This window comes from Henckelia pumila, chromosome 1, assembly GCF_033568475.1.
Source record: "Henckelia pumila isolate YLH828 chromosome 1, ASM3356847v2, whole genome shotgun sequence".
NCBI classification, from domain to species: domain Eukaryota; kingdom Viridiplantae; phylum Streptophyta; class Magnoliopsida; order Lamiales; family Gesneriaceae; genus Henckelia; species Henckelia pumila.
Window position 1 is genome coordinate 176,646,117 of NC_133120.1, and position 7,738 is coordinate 176,653,854.

Below are 7,738 nucleotides of genomic sequence, written 5' to 3' on the forward strand. Positions count from 1 at the left end.
TTTGCATGCTATCACTACAAGAAAAATGCACAAACACAACACTTAAAAGACAACTCTTTTCACTAAAAGCGTTGTATTTTTTAAAAGACAACGCTTTTAGTGAAAAGCGTTGTTGTTATACGTTTTTTATTCATCAAATACAACGCTTTTTTTAAAAAGCGTTGTGAATACGTGTTTTTTTAGGGTCAAAGACAACGCTTTTAAAAGTGTTGTCTATTAGCATTTTTTTTTTACCATCTATCACAACACTTTTTAAAAAGTGTTGTGGAAAAACTATTATTTTTATATAAAATAAAACATAAAATAAATAATATTCCTTAACCCAAGATCCCCAAATCAGACCCCTTCTCTCGATTACTTTTCCAGATCCGATCCCTTTCTCCTTTTTTTCTCTTTCAATTCAAAATCCCATGTCGATTTTTGCTCGATTCTTCAAACGATTTTTCGCGTTGAGGCTTTTCACTCGAAATCATCCTGAGATTCTTCTTCCTCTCGTTCAGATCGATTATATGTGCATTCGAAGCATTCCGATTTTAGTAAGGTTTTTGCGGCGTTGAAAGGCAATGGCGCCCGTCTTCAAGCGATTTTGACTATGATTTAGTGATTATCGGAGCCGGGGTTGGTGGCCACGGCGCAGCACTTCATGCTGTTGAGAAGGTAATGCTCCAGTGGCTCCACTGCGTTCCTGTTCGAAGTCTTCTCCTTTTTTTTTTTTTTCTTTTCTTGCTTCTATTTTGATTGTCTGAGCTAATTTAGTTGTGAATTGCAGATTTCCATTTGATGTTTCAAGGTTGTGTTTTATATTTTTGTTAAAAAAACAAACAAACAATTTTTTTTTTGCAATGCCATTCATTCTAAATTGTTTTGCATATTTCATCTAGCAGATTATTACTAAAACGTGTGAAATATTATGTACTGCAGGGCTTGAAAACTGCAATCGTAGAAGGGGATGTTGTCGGCGGAACGTGTGTTAATAGGGGATGCGTTCCTTCTAAAGCACTTCTTGCTGTAAGTGGTCGCATGAGGGAGCTTCAAGATGAACATCACATGAAATCTTTTGGCTTACAGGTACTTCTTTCCCCGCATGATCAGTACTGTGTAAATTTTGAACCATTTTGATAAACTCACTTTTACAACCTAAACTTTTGAGTTGGTTATTAGGACTGAAAGGTACATTTCATAAATCTGAACTTGTTATGGCTGAATGACTCTCTAAATTTTGAACCATTTTGATAAACTCTCTTTAACAACTTAAAATTTCATGAGATTTTGAGTTGGTTATTAGGACTGAAAGGTACATTTCATTAATCTGAACTTGTTATGGCTGAATGACTGCAGTTTCGTTCGAAACTAGTGAAGGGAAACAACTGTTTGACCCTTTCCACTGTTAACTTCTGGCTTTTTGCACAAACTGGTATGCAGGAAAATGTAAATGTGATGTGGATGTTGTATGTAAACAATATCTGTTGGACAGACTGTCAATTACAGAAAATTTATGATCTTCTCTACCTAATTTAACATTTAACATAAGTTTTGTACTTCTTTGATAAATAATTAAAACTGCTCAATCAGTGATTCTTGATTTTGTGTGGTATGCATCATGTGAAGGTAAATAATAGTTTGCTATCCTATTACTTTCTTACAGTTTCCATTTCACGTTTTTCTGGGTCATTTTTCCCATTTTACCAATCATCACCTGCCACAATGATAGGTTGCAGCTGCAGGATATGACAGACAAGCAGTTGCCGATCATGCAAATAATCTGGCCTCCAAAATCCGTAGCAATCTGACCAATTCAATGAAAGCTCTTGGCGTCGATATATTGACTGGTTTTGGTACGATTTTGGTATGTCCACAATTTCTATCATCTGAAATTGCAGTCCTGAGGATTATAAGAATATTCAAATTCTTATCAATTTCTCTTTTTTTTCGCCGCAGCAAGGTTCTGTGTTTGAATCATGGGGACTCCGGCATTCCCAAATCTAGGGAAACACTGCAGCGTTGACGACTGCCACCAGATCGATTTCCTTCCTTTCACATGTGATTGTTGCAATCGGGTATGTTTATGATCTTGTATGCATGTGAATGTATGTACTCGTGGTTTTGATGGAATCAGTGGTTTTTTTTTTGTTGGTGATACAGATAGAAACCGTAGATTTATATCTATGCAATGTAGTAATGTTGGGTTTGATGAATTAGAATTTATAGGACCTGGAAATTTTATTTTATGTTATGCTTCTTTGTTGTTTCATCATCAGCTTTTAGAAAAAAATGTTTGTCCATTTTTAAACGGAATTATCGTGTGGTTTTTTGTTTTTTGTTTTTCCTTTTGTAGTTGACTCCGATGAGATCTGATACTCGCTTTTAATTCGTAATTGGGAATGGGAATTTTTTTATGGGTAGACTGTGTAAAAGTGTTTGTTTAGACTTTAGAGCATAAGGATTGCAGACTCGTGGCATGTGTGGAAGGTTCTGAATTATTGCTGTGAAGTTTGACTTGATATTAAAGGTAATTGATTGGCATGAGCTATTTATGTTCAAATTCATTTAGAAATGGTTGCATTTATCAACCTCGAATACAAGATTGTGAAACTATATTTGCATATGGTGATGAATGATGCATACTTGCACTTATTTGTTTGGTTGGTTTTACTGCCACGATAATTGAAGTTTGTTTAAAGAGCTATCTGGATAACTTAACATTTGCGACCACCGATTAAGATCAATCTTTTAATTTTTACATATAAAAAAAACTTCCATGTGAAAAGTCCAATGAATCAGGGGGTCATTGTTCCTGTTACAACAGTCCTACTTTGGTCAGTGAGTTTTTTTCATACATTTTTAAGAGTTGGCTCGTGATTTTTTTTAACGATGAGACAGATTGGATGTATCTAACACCTTCTACAATATCAATGATAACTTGGAGTGGAGAAGATTCTGGAATCAAATTTGCTTTTCCTTTTGTCTTTTTAAATTAAAACTGATGATTGTTTAGCTATTCAAATTTCTTAAATTCTGGCTTTCAGAGACCAGTCAGAATTGTTAATTAAATTCTACTATATCTGATTGAAAAATAGAATGGCAAACATACACGAAAATTTACTTCCTGATCTTTCTACTCTGTATTTGTAGCTTTGATGGTTAACACTTATGTTTTATTAAACTTCATTCAGATTAGAAAAGCACAGATATAGCTAATTATTATGGCAAATTCTCTCTTGTTTAACTAAGAGAAACGTTTATATGCGTATAACCTCACGGGACTCACCTCCAAGAGTCGCAAATCCTACGCAAGTGATGGTATAATCGCCGAGCAGGTAAATGCTTTCACAAGTTACTAAGCTTTTAAATGGGGTGAAATGTATTTTTCGATTCTTTTGGCATCGCAGCTGCTTTGCTAACTTAACGCATGTGCAGTCGATTGCGCAAGTTAGGACGGTTTATTCTTATGTTGGTGAGACGAAGGCCTTGAGTTCGTATTCGGATTTGATACAAAATACATTCATCCCGGGTTTTACTGTGCAACCAGTCGTAGTCCGTTATAAATCTCACTCCTTTTCTTTTCCTTTTTTCCCTTTCTGTTTTACGTTTTTAAGTAGTTGTCGGCATAATGGATACTCTATTGTTTTTTTTTTTTTTGTTTTTTTCCCCATTTTCAATTGACAATGGAATAGAAAAATGAAAGATTCGTTGCAGCCTCAGCTTCTGAAAGAGAATTTCCTTGCTTTCTCCAGAAATGTTCCTAGACTTTCCGAGCCGATAGCCATTATTCAAATTATTTGCGTTACATTCTCATGTGGTTGCAACTGGTAAATCCTTATGTGTAGCTGATTCTTCTGTTTGTACATATATTTGTGATTCACTGCAATTAGAAGAAAAAAGCTTGTTTTATAGAGTGATATTGTTGTACAGAGTGCTGTCGTTTATTTCATGACATTTTATCCCATTTCTCTTTCTCTTCACTCTCTTGAATGTATTATGTTATTGGGTAATTGTTCACCGAGAGTTGCTTGTATATTATGTTTTTTGATTATTTTCTGTATGTGTTGAAATTTTTTTATCATTCTGAACATATTCTGAACACATTAACGGTATAATTGTATAAAGCAGGAAATCTTTAGACGACTCGCTTATGATTTCATCTGTTTTCTCGATCTGATTCAAAACTTTTCCAGCTCTTTCATTTTGGGTTTTTAGTATCTTTTTGTGTAAGAAAAGAAGTATGTTCCACTGTTTTGAATCTTGGTTTCGCTACTTTTAAGGTTTCTCATACTATGAAATGGATTCTCATTTTGTCCCTTGACGTAATCCCTCAGTTTTACTGTTTCTTTTCTTTTCGTAACTAAAATCATAAATAGATAACAAGTACTCCAGTATCGTATTCAAGGTATACATATCTTAAAAATTTTGAAAAATTTAACTAACTGTACAGTTAAAGTGTTTTTATATTCGTTTATCGATTGTTGGACCAAAACTGACTGGACATAAATACATGCTTGTTGAAATATGTCGAGCGTGTGAATTTGTTTTTTGGCCTTTATCGTAATGGAATTGTTTTTGTTTGACGAGCAAGAAAATTTGATGTTTGGTAATACAGGTGAATAATTTATTATATAGGCAAGGACTATGAAATAATTAAATAAATCATAGACACTATCTTATCAGCTTGGATTTTGATATATGAAGTTTATATTTTTTTTACACTTTTGGTGATTACTTTCATATTGTCATATTGGTGTTAAGTTCTCCTTTAGCTTCAACCTGGCTGTAACTACTAGCCATTAACACCTTTTTATAAGACTAAATTCATTGCGAAACAATATTGTTTTATATGCTTATTTCTTGTTTATTATTAATTTATTTTGGTTTTTCAGTCTTTGGGCTGTCTGGAAGCTCAGAAACTGCCCAAAGCCAAGTCTCAGCCAGGATGGGGCTGCTTGCTGGATCGACAGTGATGCTTCTTACCTTAGTTTGAGTACCTGTGTTGTCATTGGAAAATGTGATATAGAAAATTCTATTGTCGTTGACTCAAAAAACAGAAAGGGCTTCTGTTTAACAGGTTCGTTTTCATGATTTTATCTTTGACTACGAGGCTTCAATTCTTTTTTATGTACGAGATGTCAACCTCTACGGTTCTCCTCCCCCTGCTGCGGTTCCTTCAAATTAAATCGTTCACTTCCAGGCTCCACCACATCAGCATCCCTACATGTCTATGGTTTTTGGGAGTTTGTTTCAGAGTTTTACCTGGTTTTCTTGATGATTGTTGCTGCTACTTGTGGTATGTGCTTTGAAGGGGGTCGATTTCGCTGTTTCAAGATTTCATTTATTTTTTGGGCTGGTGTTTAGCTTCTGATTTACTGGGTTTCGTTCGTATCCCAAAAACAGGAGAGAGTTTGGGTGAAATTAATTTTTGTTTAAAAAATGTGAATTTTGACTTAAGAAAAAATGAATAGAGGCAAGCTCCCATTTGCCATCATTGGATGTGAATTTAGGAATTATTTAGCTTGCTATATGTTGAGATTGTGTATATATGTGTGTGGATGTTGATGTTGGAATTGTAGTACATACACGAAATCTTGAAATATTATGCACTTTTTTAGCGGAGTCTAGAGAAATAATTTTTAGGTATGTAAAGTTAAATTTTTTACTTAAAATGATATTGGAGACTAAAGCACATCCAAGAATTCGAAACCCCGGATTTGAATCGATATATTTAATGGTTCCATCTTTTAGTAAGTATGTGTTATGTTGTGTACCTTGGTTAAGTTAGAGACCGTCTCTTGGTTAACGTTTGTTCTAATTACGTCTACAAACTACAAAGTATAATTCTTTAAGAAAATGGGCTTTAGCTAGTACATGTTGGAGCCAATACCGATGTGAGAAAAACTGTAAATTGTACTGCTTTAGCATTATGAACTTATGTTAAGGGTATTTTCTGAGATTACTAAATCAATGAGCAGCTTCGAGTCTAGCTATTGGGATATTTTGTGGTTCCATAGCTGCTTTGATCACTCTGCCCCTTGTTGAGGGGGGAGCTGCGATTTATTCAGCAAAGATGCTGGCACATTATGGGTGGAAAGTTGCTGCAGCTAATGCGACCTTCGCTGTGGTAATACTGTCACTCGAGAAATAACGGAAGAAACAAGACATTATTAATTTGTCAGTTGGTGTTGTATGTTTCAGTTTCGCAGGTGATGCTTTTGTTTTTATTGATTTATCTTAATTAATTAGTTGATGAACAATACTGAGCTTAATTAATTGTATATGAATGATTATATATCCTTGCTGGGTGGCTGTGTGAGATTCTTCGAATGTTTAAATAAATATTGTTAATTAATTTACCTCATCTAATTAAGAATTTGTGTACGTGTATATATATGGTGATTCATTCATTCATGTTAACTCTCCTTCTTCATGTCTATTCTCTTATTGTACATGCACTTATATAATAATACTCTTCTAGTCACGAGTCCTCCATTCATGTTCATTAATATTGTATATAATTCATTGTATAGCAATCATGTTTGATTTCTTGTGTTTATAAGCTAATCTCCAAATCAACAATATTTTATGTTTAGTATTTGAAGGCTTGTTTGCGAGGATGTGGAACAAAGTTATATTTATTGTTGAGTTGCAGCGTGCTACCCATGACTCTAATTCACAGGTTGATGCTATGTTTTAAGTCTTGCAAACACGTGAAATGCCACATATATATTTTTGAACAAACAAATTCACTACAGCTCACCAAAAGATTGTTGATGCATATGGGTGAGTTTTTCTCTATAGTAAACTGGTAGACACATTTAGGTTCATTCAAGTATAAGCTGTCTGTTTTGGAATTGACTTGTCAAAGAGCTAATTAAATGGTGATAACTGGAAAATGTGACTGCTAGCATTTGAACTTTGAAAAACAGAAACATGGCTTATGGCAATGCTATACCTTCACAAATTTGATTGACACCACAGATAAGATAATCATGTTCATAGTCTGGCTGCGATTTTGAAATCTGTGCAGGGTGCCATTAGGCAATTGTTTAGTGGGCTATATATGGTAAGTTATTTGATTTAAGTAATTTAGCAACTTCTTTTGCAAAGTTGGCATGCATATTTAATTTTATTATGTTTGCAATGACAGACATCTTTACAAAAAGATGCTGGAAGACAACAAGCAAGAGAAATTCAGATTTGTGTACCTGTTTCCACGTTGATTTAGTTGCATCGAAACTGTATAGGCTGAGTTCAATATCTTTCATATTTTTTTTAAAAATTGGCATAGCTGATGCATGAAAATCCTATCTCACAGGTTTTTGATGCACTTAGTCAGTTGGAGTGTAGCATTGAAGTATGGGAGCATTCTCTTTTTCAGTCGCTGGATCTTTTCCAAGTTTGTTCGATTTTGAAATTCAGTAATAATGTGATAGTGAATGACCGTGATTATGTTATTGAAAATTTGATATTTTGATAAGATCTTGGATGCAAAGTGGGGTGTGGTCGTTGGCTTTGACAATTGTTTAGTAATGACTTTTTACTGGTAATTGGTAAATTGATATATTGACTCTGATTTTGCTGCATCGAGCCTATCTGGATAAATGTCATTTGACAACTTTTCTTCTATGTTTCTTATTTTCTCATAAATACGAAACTTTTCTTGAGAACTATCAGAAGTTAACTAGTTGTACCAACTCGTCTTTGTACTTTTGCAGGTCCTTTATCACACTCTCCTGTAGATACAGTGTGT

At 34.2% G+C, this 7,738-nt stretch overlaps 1 long non-coding RNA gene across 1 annotated transcript; it reads left to right on the top strand.

Annotated features, from left to right (window-relative positions):
• The first annotated feature begins 497 nt into the window (after nucleotides 1-497).
• Nucleotides 498-1,841, top strand: LOC140874021 (uncharacterized). Its single transcript, XR_012148112.1, has 3 exons — nucleotides 498-657; nucleotides 922-1,068; nucleotides 1,712-1,841. It is a non-coding gene; the product is annotated as an uncharacterized lncRNA (long non-coding RNA).
• The last annotated feature ends 5,897 nt before the right edge of the window (nucleotides 1,842-7,738 follow it).